Source organism: Oncorhynchus mykiss, chromosome 17 (genome assembly GCF_013265735.2).
Source record: "Oncorhynchus mykiss isolate Arlee chromosome 17, USDA_OmykA_1.1, whole genome shotgun sequence".
Classification (NCBI taxonomy): Eukaryota; Metazoa; Chordata; class Actinopteri; order Salmoniformes; family Salmonidae; genus Oncorhynchus; species Oncorhynchus mykiss.
In genome coordinates, this window is record NC_048581.1 from 37,189,841 (window position 1) to 37,207,898 (window position 18,058).

Here is an 18,058-nt window from a genome sequence, read left to right on the forward strand (position 1 = left end):
GAGAGCGAGACAGAGAGCAAGACAGGAGACAGAGAGCGAGACAGAGAGCTAGACAGAGACAGGGAGCGAGACAGAGAGCGAGACAGAGAAAGAGAGCGAGACAGAGACAGAGAGCGAGACATATTTAGAACGAGACAGAGAGCAAGACAGGAGACAGAGAGAAAGACAGAGAGCGAGACAGAGAGCTAGACAGAGAGCGAGAGCGAGACAGAGAGTGAGACAGAGACAGAGAGCGAGACAGGGAGCGAGAGCGAGACAGAGAGCGAGACAGAGAAAGAGAGCGAGACAGAGACAGAGAGCGATACAGATTTAGAGCGAGACAGAGAGCGAGACAGAGATGGAGAGCGAGACAGAGAGCAAGACAGGAGACAGAGAGCGAGACAGAGAGCGATACAGAGAGCGAGACAGAGAGCTAGACAGAGAGGGAGAGCGAGACAGAAAGCGAGACAGAGAGCGAGAGCGAGACAGAGAGTGAGACAGAGACAGAGAGCGATACAGGGAGCGAGAGCAAGACAGAGAGCGAGAGCGAGTGAGAAAGAGAGCGAGACAGAGACAGAGAGCGAGACAGAAAGCGAGACAGAGAGTGAGAGCGAGACAGAGAGTGAGACAGAGACAGAGACAGGGAGCGAGACAGAGAGAGAGAGCAAGACAGAGAAAGAGAGCGAGACAGAGACAGAAAGCAAGACAGAAAGCGAGACAGAGAGCGAGAGCGAGACAGAGAGTGAGACAGAGACAGAGACAGAGACAGGGAGCGAGACAGAGACAGAGAGCAAGACAGAGAAAGAGAGCGAGACAGAGACAGAGAGCGAGACAGAGACAGAGAGCGAGAGCGAGACAGAGAGCAAGCTAGAGACAGAAAGCGAGAAAGAGAGCAAGATAGAGACAGAGGCAGCCAAAGAGAGCGAGACAGAGAGCGAGAGCGAGAGCGAGACAGGGAGTGAGACAGAGAGCGAGACAGAGAAAGAGAGCGAGACAGAGAGCGAGACAGATTTAGAACGAGACCGAGAGCGAGACAGAGATGGAGAGCGAGACAGAGAGCAAGACAGGAGACAGAGAGCGAGACAGAGAGCGAGACAGAGAGCTAGACAGAGAGGGAGAGCGAGACAGGGAGCGTGAGCGAAACAGAGAGCGAGAGCGAGACAGAGAGCAAGAGTGAGACAGAGACAGATATCAAGACAGAGACAGAGAGCGAGAAAGAGACAGAGAGCGAGACAGAGACAGGAGACAGAGAGCTCGACAAAGAGTGATAGCGAGACAGAGAAAGAGACAGAGAAAGAGATCGAGACAGAGAAAGAGAGCGAGACAGAGACAGAGAGCGAGACACAGAGCGAGAGCGAGAGCGAGACAGGGAGCGAGACAGAGAGCGAGACAGAGAGCGAGATAGAGAGCGAGATAGAGAGCGTGACAGAGAGCGAGACAGAGACTGAGAGCGAGACAGAGAGCGAGACAGAGAAAGAGAGCGAGAGCGAGACAGAGACAGAGAGCGAAACAGAGAGCGAGACAGAGATGGAGAGCGATACAGAGAGCAAGACAGGAGACAGAGAGCGAGACAGAGACAGGGAGCGAGACAGAGAGCGAGACAGAGAAAGAGAGCGAGACAGAGACAGAGAGCGAGACAGATTTAGAACGAGACAGAGAGCAAGACAGGAGACAGAGAGAAAGACAGAGAGCGAGACAGAGAGCAAGACAGGAGACAGAGAGAAAGACAGAGAGCGAGACAGAGAGCTAGACAGAGAGCGAGAGCGAGACAGAGAGTGAGACAGAGACAGAGAGCGAGACAGGGAGCGAGAGCGAGACAGAGAACGAGAGCAAGACAGAGAGCGAGAGCGAGACAGAGACAGATAGCAAGACAGAGACAGAGAGCGAGAAAGAGAGCGAGACAGAGACAGGAGACAGAGAGCTCGACAAAGAGCGATAGCGAGACAGAGAAAGAGACAGAGAAAGAGATCGAGACAGTGAAAGAGAGCGAGACAGAGACAGAGAGCGAGACACAGAGCGAGGCAGGGAGCGAGAGCGAGAGCGAGACAGAGAGCGAGACAGAGAGCGAGATAGAGGGCGTGACAGAGAGCGAGACAGAGAAAGAGAGCGAGACAGAGACTGAGAGCGAGACAGATTTAGAACGAGACCGAGAGCGAGACAGAGATGGAGAGCGAGACAGAGAGCAAGACAGGAGACAGAGAGCGAGACAGAGAGCGAGACAGAGAGCTAGACAGAGAGGGGGAGCGAGACAGAAAGCGAGACAGAGAGCGAGAGCGAGACAGAGAGTGAGACAGAGACAGAGAGCGAGACAGGGAGCGTGAGCGAAACAGAGAGCGAGAGCGAGACAGAGAGCAAGAGTGAGACAGAGACAGATAGCAAGACAGAGTCAGAGAGCGAGAAAGAGACAGAGAGCGAGACAGAGACAGGAGACAGAGAGCTCGACAAAGAGCGATAGCGTGACAGAGAAAGAGACAGAGAAAGAGATCGAGACAGAGAAAGAGAGCGAGACAGAGACAGAGAGTGAGACACAGAGCGAGACAGGGAGCGAGACAGAGAGCGAGACAGAGAGCGAGATAGAGAGCGAGATAGAGAGCGTGACAGAGAGCGAGACAGAGAAAGAGAGCGAGACAGAGACTGAGAGCGAGACAGAGAGCGAGACAGAGAAAGAGAGCGAGAGCGAGACAGAGACAGAGAGCGAGACAGAGAGCGAGACAGAGATGGAGAGCGAGACAGAGAGCAAGACAGGAGACAGAGAGCGAGACAGAGAGCTAGACAGAGACAGGGAGCGAGACAGAGAGCGAGACAGAGAAAGAGAGCGAGACAGAGACAGAGAGCGAGACATATTTAGAACGAGACAGAGAGCAAGACAGGAGACAGAGAGAAAGACAGAGAGCGAGACAGAGAGCAAGACAGGAGACAGAGAGAAAGACAGAGAGCGAGACAGAGAGCTAGACAGAGAGCGAGAGCGAGACAGAGAGTGAGACAGAGACAGAGAGCGAGACAGGGAGCGAGAGCGAGACAGAGAGCGAGAGCAAGACAGAGAGCGAGACAGAAAGCGAGACAGAGAGCGAGAGCGAGACAGAGAGTGAGACAGAGACAGAGAGCGATACAGGGAGCGAGAGCAAGACAGAGAGCGAGAGCGAGTGAGAAAGAGAGCGAGACAGAGACAGAGAGCGAGACAGAAAGCGAGACAGAGAGCGAGAGCGAGACAGAGAGTGAGACAGAGACAGAGACAGGGAGCGAGACAGAGAGAGAGAGCAAGACAGAGAAAGAGAGCGAGACAGAGACAGAAAGCAAGACAGAAAGCGAGACAGAGAGCGAGAGCGAGACAGAGAGTGAGACAGAGACAGAGACAGAGACAGGGAGCGAGACAGAGACAGAGAGCAAGACAGAGAAAGAGAGCGAGACAGAGACAGAGAGCGAGACAGAGACAGAGAGCGAGAGCGAGACAGAGAGCAAGCTAGAGACAGAAAGCGAGAAAGAGAGCAAGATAGAGACAGAGGCAGCCAAAGAGAGCGAGACAGAGAGCGAGAGCGAGAGCGAGACAGGGAGTGAGACAGAGAGCGAGACAGAGAAAGAGAGCGAGACAGAGAGCGAGACAGATTTAGAACGAGACCGAGAGCGAGACAGAGATGGAGAGCGAGACAGAGAGCAAGACAGGAGACAGAGAGCGAGACAGAGAGCGAGACAGAGAGCTAGACAGAGAGGGAGAGCGAGACAGGGAGCGTGAGCGAAACAGAGAGCGAGAGCGAGACAGAGAGCAAGAGTGAGACAGAGACAGATATCAAGACAGAGACAGAGAGCGAGAAAGAGACAGAGAGCGAGACAGAGACAGGAGACAGAGAGCTCGACAAAGAGTGATAGCGAGACAGAGAAAGAGACAGAGAAAGAGATCGAGACAGAGAAAGAGAGCGAGACAGAGACAGAGAGCGAGACACAGAGCGAGAGCGAGAGCGAGACAGGGAGCGAGACAGAGAGCGAGACAGAGAGCGAGATAGAGAGCGAGATAGAGAGCGTGACAGAGAGCGAGACAGAGACTGAGAGCGAGACAGAGAGCGAGACAGAGAAAGAGAGCGAGAGCGAGACAGAGACAGAGAGCGAAACAGAGAGCGAGACAGAGATGGAGAGCGATACAGAGAGCAAGACAGGAGACAGAGAGCGAGACAGAGACAGGGAGCGAGACAGAGAGCGAGACAGAGAAAGAGAGCGAGACAGAGACAGAGAGCGAGACAGATTTAGAACGAGACAGAGAGCAAGACAGGAGACAGAGAGAAAGACAGAGAGTGAGACAGAGAGCAAGACAGGAGACAGAGAGAAAGACAGAGAGCGAGACAGAGAGCTAGACAGAGAGCGAGAGCGAGACAGAGAGTGAGACAGAGACAGAGAGCGAGACAGGGAGCGAGAGCGAGACAGAGAGCGAGAGCAAGACAGAGAGCGAGAGCGAGACAGAGACAGATAGCAAGACAGAGACAGAGAGCGAGAAAGAGAGCGAGACAGAGACAGGAGACAGAGAGCTCGACAAAGAGCGATAGCGAGACAGAGAAAGAGACAGAGAAAGAGATCGAGACAGTGAAAGAGAGCGAGACAGAGACAGAGAGCGAGACACAGAGCGAGGCAGGGAGCGAGAGCGAGAGCGAGACAGAGAGCGAGACAGAGAGCGAGATAGAGGGCGTGACAGAGAGCGAGACAGAGAAAGAGAGCGAGACAGAGACTGAGAGCGAGACAGATTTAGAACGAGACCGAGAGCGAGACAGAGATGGAGAGCGAGACAGAGAGCAAGACAGGAGACAGAGAGCGAGACAGAGAGCGAGACAGAGAGCTAGACAGAGAGGGGGAGCGAGATAGAAAGCGAGACAGAGAGCGAGAGCGAGACAGAGAGTGAGACAGAGACAGAGAGCGAGACAGGGAGCGTGAGCGAAACAGAGAGCGAGAGCGAGACAGAGAGCAAGAGTGAGACAGAGACAGATAGCAAGACAGAGTCAGAGAGCGAGAAAGAGACAGAGAGCGAGACAGAGACAGGAGACAGAGAGCTCGACAAAGAGCGATAGCGTGACAGAGAAAGAGACAGAGAAAGAGATCGAGACAGAGAAAGAGAGCGAGACAGAGACAGAGAGTGAGACACAGAGCGAGACAGGGAGCGAGACAGAGAGCGAGACAGAGAGCGAGATAGAGAGCGAGATAGAGAGCGTGACAGAGAGCGAGACAGAGAAAGAGAGCGAGACAGAGACTGAGAGCGAGACAGAGAGCGAGACAGAGAAAGAGAGCGAGAGCGAGACAGAGACAGAGAGCGAGACAGAGAGCGAGACAGAGATGGAGAGCGAGACAGAGAGCAAGACAGGAGACAGAGAGCGAGACAGAGAGCTAGACAGAGACAGGGAGCGAGACAGAGAGCGAGACAGAGAAAGAGAGCGAGACAGAGACAGAGAGCGAGACATATTTAGAACGAGACAGAGAGCAAGACAGGAGACAGAGAGAAAGACAGAGAGCGAGACAGAGAGCAAGACAGGAGACAGAGAGAAAGACAGAGAGCGAGACAGAGAGCTAGACAGAGAGCGAGAGCGAGACAGAGAGTGAGACAGAGACAGAGAGCGAGACAGGGAGCGAGAGCGAGACAGAGAGCGAGAGCAAGACAGAGAGCGAGACAGAAAGCGAGACAGAGAGCGAGAGCGAGACAGAGAGTGAGACAGAGACAGAGAGCGATACAGGGAGCGAGAGCAAGACAGAGAGCGAGAGCGAGTGAGAAAGAGAGCGAGACAGAGACAGAGAGCGAGACAGAAAGCGAGACAGAGAGCGAGAGCGAGACAGAGAGTGAGACAGAGACAGAGACAGGGAGCGAGACAGAGAGAGAGAGCAAGACAGAGAAAGAGAGCGAGACAGAGACAGAAAGCGAGACAGAAAGCGAGACAGAGAGCGAGAGCGAGACAGAGAGTGAGACAGAGACAGAGACAGAGACAGGGAGCGAGACAGAGACAGAGAGCAAGACAGAGAAAGAGAGCGAGACAGAGACAGAGAGCGAGACAGAGACAGAGAGCGAGAGCGAGACAGAGAGCAAGCTAGAGACAGAAAGCGAGAAAGAGAGCAAGATAGAGACAGAGGCAGCCAAAGAGAGCGAGACAGAGAGCGAGAGCGAGAGCGAGACAGGGAGCGAGACAGAGAGCGAGACAGAGAAAGAGAGCGAGACAGAGAGCGAGACAGATTTAGAACGAGACCGAGAGCGAGACAGAGATGGAGAGCGAGACAGAGAGCAAGACAGGAGACAGAGAGCGAGACAGGGAGCGAGACAGAGAGCGAGACAGAGAGCGAGATAGAGAGCGAGATAGAGAGCGTGACAGAGAGCGAGACAGAGAAAGAGAGCGAGACAGAGACTGAGAGCGAGACAGAGAGCGAGACAGAGAAAGAGAGCGAGAGCGAGACAGAGACAGAGAGCGAAACAGAGAGCGAGACAGAGATGGAGAGCGATACAGAGAGCAAGACAGGAGACAGAGAGCGAGACAGAGACAGGGAGCGAGACAGAGAGCGAGACAGAGAAAGAGAGCGAGACAGAGACAGAGAGCGAGACAGATTTAGAACGAGACAGAGAGCAAGACAGGAGACAGAGAGAAAGACAGAGAGCGAGACAGAGAGCAAGACAGGAGACAGAGAGAAAGACAGAGAGCGAGACAGAGAGCTAGACAGAGAGCGAGAGCGAGACAGAGAGTGAGACAGAGACAGAGAGCGAGACAGGGAGCGAGAGCGAGACAGAGAGCGAGAGCAAGACAGAGAGCGAGAGCGAGACAGAGACAGATAGCAAGACAGAGACAGAGAGCGAGAAAGAGAGCGAGACAGAGACAGGAGACAGAGAGCTCGACAAAGAGCGATAGCGAGACAGAGAAAGAGACAGAGAAAGAGATCGAGACAGTGAAAGAGAGCGAGACAGAGACAGAGAGCGAGACACAGAGCGAGGCAGGGAGCGAGAGCGAGAGCGAGACAGAGAGCGAGACAGAGAGCGAGATAGAGGGCGTGACAGAGAGCGAGACAGAGAAAGAGAGCGAGACAGAGACTGAGAGCGAGACAGATTTAGAACGAGACCGAGAGCGAGACAGAGATGGAGAGCGAGACAGAGAGCAAGACAGGAGACAGAGAGCGAGACAGAGAGCGAGACAGAGAGCTAGACAGAGAGGGGGAGCGAGACAGAAAGCGAGACAGAGAGCGAGAGCGAGACAGAGAGTGAGACAGAGACAGAGAGCGAGACAGGGAGCGTGAGCGAAACAGAGAGCGAGAGCGAGACAGAGAGCAAGAGTGAGACAGAGACAGATAGCAAGACAGAGTCAGAGAGCGAGAAAGAGACAGAGAGCGAGACAGAGACAGGAGACAGAGAGCTCGACAAAGAGCGATAGCGTGACAGAGAAAGAGACAGAGAATTTGATCGAGACAGAGAAAGAGAGCGAGACAGAGACAGAGAGTGAGACACAGAGCGAGACAGGGAGCGAGACAGAGAGCGAGACAGAGAGCGAGATAGAGAGCGAGATAGAGAGCGTGACAGAGAGCGAGACAGAGAAAGAGAGCGAGACAGAGACTGAGAGCGAGACAGAGAGCGAGACAGAGAAAGAGAGCGAGAGCGAGACAGAGACAGAGAGCGAGACAGAGAGCGAGACAGAGATGGAGAGCGAGACAGAGAGCAAGACAGGAGACAGAGAGCGAGACAGAGAGCTAGACAGAGACAGGGAGCGAGACAGAGAGCGAGACAGAGAAAGAGAGCGAGACAGAGAGCGAGACAGATTTAGAACGAGACCGAGAGCGAGACAGAGATGGAGAGCGAGACAGAGAGCAAGACAGGAGACAGAGAGCGAGACAGAGAGCGAGACAGAGAGCTAGACAGAGAGGGAGAGCGAGACAGAAAGCGAGACAGGGAGCGTGAGCGAAACAGAGAGCGAGAGCGAGACAGAGAGCAAGAGTGAGACAGAGACAGATATCAAGACAGACACAGAGAGCGAGAAAGAGACAGAGAGCGAGAGAGAGACAGGAGACAGAGAGCTCGACAAAGAGTGATAGCGAGACAGAGAAAGAGACAGAGAAAGAGATCGAGACAGAGAAAGAGAGCGAGACAGAGACAGAGAGCGAGACACAGAGCGAGAGCGAGAGCGAGACAGGGAGCGAGACAGAGAGCGAGACAGAGAGCGAGATAGAGAGCGAGATAGAGAGCGTGACAGAGATGGAGAGCGATACAGAGAGCAAGACAGGAGACAGAGAGCGAGACAGAGACAGGGAGCGAGACAGAGAGCGAGACAGAGAAAGAGAGCGAGACAGAGACAGAGAGCGAGACAGATTTAGAACGAGACAGAGAGCAAGACAGGAGACAGAGAGAAAGACAGAGAGCGAGACAGAGAGCAAGACAGGAGACAGAGAGAAAGACAGAGAGCGAGACAGAGAGCTAGACAGAGAGCGAGAGCGAGACAGAGAGTGAGACAGAGACAGAGAGCGAGACAGGGAGCGAGAGCGAGACAGAGAGCGAGAGCAAGACAGAGAGCGAGAGCGAGACAGAGACAGATAGCAAGACAGAGACAGAGAGCGAGAAAGAGAGCGAGACAGAGACAGGAGACAGAGAGCTCGACAAAGAGCGATAGCGAGACAGAGAAAGAGACAGAGAAAGAGATCGAGACAGTGAAAGAGAGCGAGACAGAGACAGAGAGCGAGACACAGAGCGAGGCAGGGAGCGAGAGCGAGAGCGAGACAGAGAGCGAGACAGAGAGCGAGATAGAGGGCGTGACAGAGAGCGAGACAGAGAAAGAGAGCGAGACAGAGACTGAGAGCGAGACAGATTTAGAACGAGACCGAGAGCGAGACAGAGATGGAGAGCGAGACAGAGAGCAAGACAGGAGACAGAGAGCGAGACAGAGAGCGAGACAGAGAGCTAGACAGAGAGGGGGAGCGAGACAGAAAGCGAGACAGAGAGCGAGAGCGAGACAGAGAGTGAGACAGAGACAGAGAGCGAGACAGGGAGCGTGAGCGAAACAGAGAGCGAGAGCGAGACAGAGAGCAAGAGTGAGACAGAGACAGATAGCAAGACAGAGTCAGAGAGCGAGAAAGAGACAGAGAGCGAGACAGAGACAGGAGACAGAGAGCTCGACAAAGAGCGATAGCGTGACAGAGAAAGAGACAGAGAATTTGATCGAGACAGAGAAAGAGAGCGAGACAGAGACAGAGAGTGAGACACAGAGCGAGACAGGGAGCGAGACAGAGAGCGAGACAGAGAGCGAGATAGAGAGCGAGATAGAGAGCGTGACAGAGAGCGAGACAGAGAAAGAGAGCGAGACAGAGACTGAGAGCGAGACAGAGAGCGAGACAGAGAAAGAGAGCGAGAGCGAGACAGAGACAGAGAGCGAGACAGAGAGCGAGACAGAGATGGAGAGCGAGACAGAGAGCAAGACAGGAGACAGAGAGCGAGACAGAGAGCTAGACAGAGACAGGGAGCGAGACAGAGAGCGAGACAGAGAAAGAGAGCGAGACAGAGAGCGAGACAGATTTAGAACGAGACCGAGAGCGAGACAGAGATGGAGAGCGAGACAGAGAGCAAGACAGGAGACAGAGAGCGAGACAGAGAGCGAGACAGAGAGCTAGACAGAGAGGGAGAGCGAGACAGAAAGCGAGACAGGGAGCGTGAGCGAAACAGAGAGCGAGAGCGAGACAGAGAGCAAGAGTGAGACAGAGACAGATATCAAGACAGACACAGAGAGCGAGAAAGAGACAGAGAGCGAGAGAGAGACAGGAGACAGAGAGCTCGACAAAGAGTGATAGCGAGACAGAGAAAGAGACAGAGAAAGAGATCGAGACAGAGAAAGAGAGCGAGACAGAGACAGAGAGCGAGACACAGAGCGAGAGCGAGAGCGAGACAGGGAGCGAGACAGAGAGCGAGACAGAGAGCGAGATAGAGAGCGAGATAGAGAGCGTGACAGAGAGCGAGACAGAGAAAGAGAGCGAGACAGAGACTGAGAGCGAGACAGAGAGCGAGACAGAGAAAGAGAGCGAGAGCGAGACAGAGACAGAGAGCGAAACAGAGAGCGAGACAGAGATGGAGAGCGAGACAGAGAGCAAGACAGGAGACAGAGAGCGAGACAGAGACAGGGAGCGAGACAGAGAGCGAGACAGAGAAAGAGAGCGAGACAGAGACAGAGAGCGAGACAGATTTAGAACGAGACAGAGAGCAAGACAGGAGACAGAGAGAAAGACAGAGAGCGAGACAGAGAGCAAGACAGGAGACAGAGAGAAAGACAGAGAGCGAGACAGAGAGCTAGACAGAGAGCGAGAGCGAGACAGAGAGTGAGACAGAGACAGAGAGCGAGACAGGGAGCGAGAGCGAGACAGAGAGCGAGAGCAAGACAGAGAGCGAGAGCGAGACAGAGACAGATAGCAAGACAGAGACAGAGAGCGAGAAAGAGAGCGAGACAGAAACAGGAGACAGAGAGCTCGACAAAGAGCGATAGCGAGACAGAGAAAGAGACAGAGAAAGAGATCGAGACAGTGAAAGAGAGCGAGACAGAGACAGAGAGCGAGACACAGAGCGAGGCAGGGAGCGAGAGCGAGAGCGAGACAGAGAGCGAGACAGAGAGCGAGATAGAGGGCGTGACAGAGAGCGAGACAGAGAAAGAGAGCGAGACAGAGACTGAGAGCGAGACAGAGAGCGAGACAGAGAAAGAGAGCGAGAGCGAGACAGAGACAGAGAGCGAGACAGAGAGCGAGACAGAGATGGAGAGCGAGACAGAGAGCAAGACAGGAGACAGAGAGCGAGACAGAGAGCTAGACAGAGACAGGGAGCGAGACAGAGAGCGAGACAGAGAAAGAGAGCGAGACAGAGACAGAGAGCGAGACATATTTAGAACGAGACAGAGAGCAAGACAGGAGACAGAGAGAAAGACAGAGAGCGAGACAGAGAGCAAGACAGGAGACAGAGAGAAAGACAGAGAGCGAGACAGAGAGCTAGACAGAGAGCGAGAGCGAGACAGAGAGTGAGACAGAGACAGAGAGCGAGACAGGGAGCGAGAGCGAGACAGAGAGCGAGAGCAAGACAGAGAGCGAGACAGAAAGCGAGACAGAGAGCGAGAGCGAGACAGAGAGTGAGACAGAGACAGAGAGCGATACAGGGAGCGAGAGCAAGACAGAGAGCGAGAGCGAGTGAGAAAGAGAGCGAGACAGAGACAGAGAGCGAGACAGAAAGCGAGACAGAGAGCGAGAGCGAGACAGAGAGTGAGACAGAGACAGAGACAGGGAGCGAGACAGAGAGAGAGAGCAAGACAGAGAAAGAGAGCGAGACAGAGACAGAAAGCGAGACAGAAAGCGAGACAGAGAGCGAGAGCGAGACAGAGAGTGAGACAGAGACAGAGACAGAGACAGGGAGCGAGACAGAGACAGAGAGCAAGACAGAGAAAGAGAGCGAGACAGAGACAGAGAGCGAGACAGAGACAGAGAGCGAGAGCGAGACAGAGAGCAAGCTAGAGACAGAAAGCGAGAAAGAGAGCAAGATAGAGACAGAGGCAGCCAAAGAGAGCGAGACAGAGAGCGAGAGCGAGAGCGAGACAGGGAGCGAGACAGAGAGCGAGACAGAGAAAGAGAGCGAGACAGAGAGCGAGACAGATTTAGAACGAGACCGAGAGCGAGACAGAGATGGAGAGCGAGACAGAGAGCAAGACAGGAGACAGAGAGCGAGACAGGGAGCGAGACAGAGAGCGAGACAGAGAGCGAGATAGAGAGCGAGATAGAGAGCGTGACAGAGAGCGAGACAGAGAAAGAGAGCGAGACAGAGACTGAGAGCGAGACAGAGAGCGAGACAGAGAAAGAGAGCGAGAGCGAGACAGAGACAGAGAGCGAAACAGAGAGCGAGACAGAGATGGAGAGCGATACAGAGAGCAAGACAGGAGACAGAGAGCGAGACAGAGACAGGGAGCGAGACAGAGAGCGAGACAGAGAAAGAGAGCGAGACAGAGACAGAGAGCGAGACAGATTTAGAACGAGACAGAGAGCAAGACAGGAGACAGAGAGAAAGACAGAGAGCGAGACAGAGAGCAAGACAGGAGACAGAGAGAAAGACAGAGAGCGAGACAGAGAGCTAGACAGAGAGCGAGAGCGAGACAGAGAGTGAGACAGAGACAGAGAGCGAGACAGGGAGCGAGAGCGAGACAGAGAGCGAGAGCAAGACAGAGAGCGAGAGCGAGACAGAGACAGATAGCAAGACAGAGACAGAGAGCGAGAAAGAGAGCGAGACAGAGACAGGAGACAGAGAGCTCGACAAAGAGCGATAGCGAGACAGAGAAAGAGACAGAGAAAGAGATCGAGACAGTGAAAGAGAGCGAGACAGAGACAGAGAGCGAGACACAGAGCGAGGCAGGGAGCGAGAGCGAGAGCGAGACAGAGAGCGAGACAGAGAGCGAGATAGAGGGCGTGACAGAGAGCGAGACAGAGAAAGAGAGCGAGACAGAGACTGAGAGCGAGACAGATTTAGAACGAGACCGAGAGCGAGACAGAGATGGAGAGCGAGACAGAGAGCAAGACAGGAGACAGAGAGCGAGACAGAGAGCGAGACAGAGAGCTAGACAGAGAGGGGGAGCGAGACAGAAAGCGAGACAGAGAGCGAGAGCGAGACAGAGAGTGAGACAGAGACAGAGAGCGAGACAGGGAGCGTGAGCGAAACAGAGAGCGAGAGCGAGACAGAGAGCAAGAGTGAGACAGAGACAGATAGCAAGACAGAGTCAGAGAGCGAGAAAGAGACAGAGAGCGAGACAGAGACAGGAGACAGAGAGCTCGACAAAGAGCGATAGCGTGACAGAGAAAGAGACAGAGAATTTGATCGAGACAGAGAAAGAGAGCGAGACAGAGACAGAGAGTGAGACACAGAGCGAGACAGGGAGCGAGACAGAGAGCGAGACAGAGAGCGAGATAGAGAGCGAGATAGAGAGCGTGACAGAGAGCGAGACAGAGAAAGAGAGCGAGACAGAGACTGAGAGCGAGACAGAGAGCGAGACAGAGAAAGAGAGCGAGAGCGAGACAGAGACAGAGAGCGAGACAGAGAGCGAGACAGAGATGGAGAGCGAGACAGAGAGCAAGACAGGAGACAGAGAGCGAGACAGAGAGCTAGACAGAGACAGGGAGCGAGACAGAGAGCGAGACAGAGAAAGAGAGCGAGACAGAGAGCGAGACAGATTTAGAACGAGACCGAGAGCGAGACAGAGATGGAGAGCGAGACAGAGAGCAAGACAGGAGACAGAGAGCGAGACAGAGAGCGAGACAGAGAGCTAGACAGAGAGGGAGAGCGAGACAGAAAGCGAGACAGGGAGCGTGAGCGAAACAGAGAGCGAGAGCGAGACAGAGAGCCAGAGTGAGACAGAGACAGATATCAAGACAGACACAGAGAGCGAGAAAGAGACAGAGAGCGAGAGAGAGACAGGAGACAGAGAGCTCGACAAAGAGTGATAGCGAGACAGAGAAAGAGACAGAGAAAGAGATCGAGACAGAGAAAGAGAGCGAGACAGAGACAGAGAGCGAGACACAGAGCGAGAGCGAGAGCGAGACAGGGAGCGAGACAGAGAGCGAGACAGAGAGCGAGATAGAGAGCGAGATAGAGAGCGTGACAGAGAGCGAGACAGAGAAAGAGAGCGAGACAGAGACTGAGAGCGAGACAGAGAGCGAGACAGAGAAAGAGAGCGAGAGCGAGACAGAGACAGAGAGCGAAACAGAGAGCGAGACAGAGATGGAGAGCGAGACAGAGAGCAAGACAGGAGACAGAGAGCGAGACAGAGACAGGGAGCGAGACAGAGAGCGAGACAGAGAAAGAGAGCGAGACAGAGACAGAGAGCGAGACAGATTTAGAACGAGACAGAGAGCAAGACAGGAGACAGAGAGAAAGACAGAGAGCGAGACAGAGAGCAAGACAGGAGACAGAGAGAAAGACAGAGAGCGAGACAGAGAGCTAGACAGAGAGCGAGAGCGAGACAGAGAGTGAGACAGAGACAGAGAGCGAGACAGGGAGCGAGAGCGAGACAGAGAGCGAGAGCAAGACAGAGAGCGAGAGCGAGACAGAGACAGATAGCAAGACAGAGACAGAGAGCGAGAAAGAGAGCGAGACAGAAACAGGAGACAGAGAGCTCGACAAAGAGCGATAGCGAGACAGAGAAAGAGACAGAGAAAGAGATCGAGACAGTGAAAGAGAGCGAGACAGAGACAGAGAGCGAGACACAGAGCGAGGCAGGGAGCGAGAGCGAGAGCGAGACAGAGAGCGAGACAGAGAGCGAGATAGAGGGCGTGACAGAGAGCGAGACAGAGAAAGAGAGCGAGACAGAGACTGAGAGCGAGACAGATTTAGAACGAGACCGAGAGCGAGACAGAGATGGAGAGCGAGACAGAGAGCAAGACAGGAGACAGAGAGCGAGACAGAGAGCGAGACAGAGAGCTAGACAGAGAGGGGGAGCGAGACAGAAAGCGAGACAGAGAGCGAGAGCGAGACAGAGAGTGAGACAGAGACAGAGAGCGAGACAGGGAGCGTGAGCGAAACAGAGAGCGAGAGCGAGACAGAGAGCAAGAGTGAGACAGAGACAGATAGCAAGACAGAGTCAGAGAGCGAGAAAGAGACAGAGAGCGAGACAGAGACAGGAGACAGAGAGCTCGACAAAGAGCGATAGCGTGACAGAGAAAGAGACAGAGAATTTGATTGAGACAGAGAAAGAGAGCGAGACAGAGACAGAGAGTGAGACACAGAGCGAGACAGGGAGCGAGACAGAGAGCGAGACAGAGAGCGAGATAGAGAGCGAGATAGAGAGCGTGACAGAGAGCGAGACAGAGAAAGAGAGCGAGACAGAGACTGAGAGCGAGACAGAGAGCGAGACAGAGAAAGAGAGCGAGAGCGAGACAGAGACAGAGAGCGAGACAGAGAGCGAGACAGAGATGGAGAGCGAGACAGAGAGCAAGACAGGAGACAGAGAGCGAGACAGAGAGCTAGACAGAGACAGGGAGCGAGACAGAGAGCGAGACAGAGAAAGAGAGCGAGACAGAGAGCGAGACAGATTTAGAACGAGACCGAGAGCGAGACAGAGATGGAGAGCGAGACAGAGAGCAAGACAGGAGACAGAGAGCGAGACAGAGAGCGAGACAGAGAGCTAGACAGAGAGGGAGAGCGAGACAGAAAGCGAGACAGGGAGCGTGAGCGAAACAGAGAGCGAGAGCGAGACAGAGAGCAAGAGTGAGACAGAGACAGATATCAAGACAGACACAGAGAGCGAGAAAGAGACAGAGAGCGAGAGAGAGACAGGAGACAGAGAGCTCGACAAAGAGTGATAGCGAGACAGAGAAAGAGACAGAGAAAGAGATCGAGACAGAGAAAGAGAGCGAGACAGAGACAGAGAGCGAGACACAGAGCGAGAGCGAGAGCGAGACAGGGAGCGAGACAGAGAGCGAGACAGAGAGCGAGATAGAGAGCGAGATAGAGAGCGTGACAGAGAGCGAGACAGAGAAAGAGAGCGAGACAGAGACTGAGAGCGAGACAGAGAGCGAGACAGAGAAAGAGAGCGAGAGCGAGACAGAGACAGAGAGCGAAACAGAGAGCGAGACAGAGATGGAGAGCGAGACAGAGAGCAAGACAGGAGACAGAGAGCGAGACAGAGACAGGGAGCGAGACAGAGAGCGAGACAGAGAAAGAGAGCGAGACAGAGACAGAGAGCGAGACAGATTTAGAACGAGACAGAGAGCAAGACAGGAGACAGAGAGAAAGACAGAGAGCGAGACAGAGAGCAAGACAGGAGACAGAGAGAAAGACAGAGAGCGAGACAGAGAGCTAGACAGAGAGCGAGAGCGAGACAGAGAGTGAGACAGAGACAGAGAGCGAGACAGGGAGCGAGAGCGAGACAGAGAGCGAGAGCAAGACAGAGAGCGAGAGCGAGACAGAGACAGATAGCAAGACAGAGACAGAGAGCGAGAAAGAGAGCGAGACAGAGACAGGAGACAGAGAGCTCGACAAAGAGCGATAGCGAGACAGAGAAAGAGACAGAGAAAGAGATCGAGACAGTGAAAGAGAGCGAGACAGAGACAGAGAGCGAGACACAGAGCGAGGCAGGGAGCGAGAGCGAGAGCGAGACAGAGAGCGAGACAGAGAGCGAGATAGAGGGCGTGACAGAGAGCGAGACAGAGAAAGAGAGCGAGACAGAGACTGAGAGCGAGACAGATTTAGAACGAGACAGAGAGCGAGACAGAGAGCTAGACAGAGAGGGAGAGCGAGACAGAAAGCGAGACAGAGAGCGAGAGCGAGACAGAGAGTGAGACAGAGACAGAGAGCGAGACAGGGAGCGTGAGCGAAACAGAGAGCGAGAGCGAGACAGAGAGCAAGAGTGAGACAGAGACAGATAGCAAGACAGAGTCAGAGAGCGAGAAAGAGACAGAGAGCGAGACAGAGACAGGAGACAGAGAGCTCGACAAAGAGTGATAGCGTGACAGAGAAAGAGACAGAGAAAGAGATCAAGACAGAGAAAGAGAGCGAGACAGAGACAGAGAGCGAGACACAGAGCGAGAGCGAGAGCGAGACAGGGAGCGAGACAGAGAGCGAGACAGAGAGCAAGATAGAGAGCGAGATAGAGAGCGTGACAGAGAGCGAGACAGAGAAAGAGAGCGAGACAGAGACTGAGAGCGAGACAGAGAGCGAGACAGAGAAAGAGAGCGAGAGCGAGACAGAGACAGAGAGCGAGACAGAGAGCGAGACAGAGATGAGGAGCGAGACAGAGAGCAAGACAGGAGACAGAGAGCGAGACAGAGAGCTAGACAGAGACAGGGAGCGAGACAGAGAGCGAGACAGAGAAAGAGAGCGAGACAGATTTAGAACGAGACAGAGAGCAAGACAGGAGACAGAGAGAAAGACAGAGAGCGAGACAGAGAGCAAGACAGGAGACAGAGAGAAAGACAGAGAGCGAGACAGAGAGCTAGACAGAGAGCGAGAGCGAGACAGAGAGTGAGACAGAGACAGAGAGCGAGACAGGGAGCGAGAGCGAGACAGAGAGCGAGAGCAAGACAGAGAGCGAGAGCGAGAGCGAGACAGGGAGCGAGACAGAGAGCGAGAAAGAGACAGAGAGCGAGACAGAGACAGGAGACAGAGAGCTCGACAAAGAGCGATAGCGTGACAGAGAAAGAGACAGAGAAAGAGATCGAGACAGAGAAAGAGAGCGAGACAGAGACAGAGAGCGAGACAGAGACAGAGAGCGAGACAGAGACAGAGAGCGAGACAGACAGAGAGCGAGACAGAGACAGAGAGCGAGACAGAGAAAGAGAGCGAGACAGAGAGCGAGACAGCGAGCAAGACAGAGAACGAGACAGAGACAGAGACAGAGAGCGAGACAGAGAGCGAGACAGAGAGCGAGACGTAGAGTGAGAGCGAGACAGAGACAGAGAGCGAGACAGAGACAGAGAGCGAGACAGAGAGCGAGACAGAGCAGGAAAGTGAGACAGACACAGAGAGCGAGACAGAGACAGAGAGCGAGACTAAGACAGAGAGCGAGAGAGAGACAGAGAGAGAGACAGAGAGCGAGACGAGACAGAGACAGAGAGCGAGATAGAGACAGAGAGCGAGACGAGAGCGAGACAGAGAAAGAGAGCGAGACAGAGAGCGAGACAGACAGCGACACAGAGAGCGACACAGAGAGCGAGACAGAGAGCAAGACGTAGATAGAGGCAGAGAGCGAGACAGAGACACAGAGCGAGACAGAGAAAGAGACAGGAGACAGAGAGCCCGACAAAGAGCGATAGCGAGACAGAGGAAGAGGAAGAGACAGAGACCGAGACAGAGAGCGAGACACCTACAGAGAGATGAACAGAGAGATGAGAGAGAGATGAAGAGAGAGAGATGAACCTGGAGAGTCCCCTAAGCAAGCTGGTCCTGGGGCTCTGTTCACAAACACAAACACACCCTACAGAGCCCCAGGACAACAGCACAATTAGACCCAACCAAATCATGAGAAAACAAAAAGATAATTACTTGACACATTGGAAAGAATTAACAAAAAAACAGAGTAAACTAGAATGCTATTTGGCCCTAAACAGAGAGTACACAGCGGCAGAATACCTGACCACTGTGACT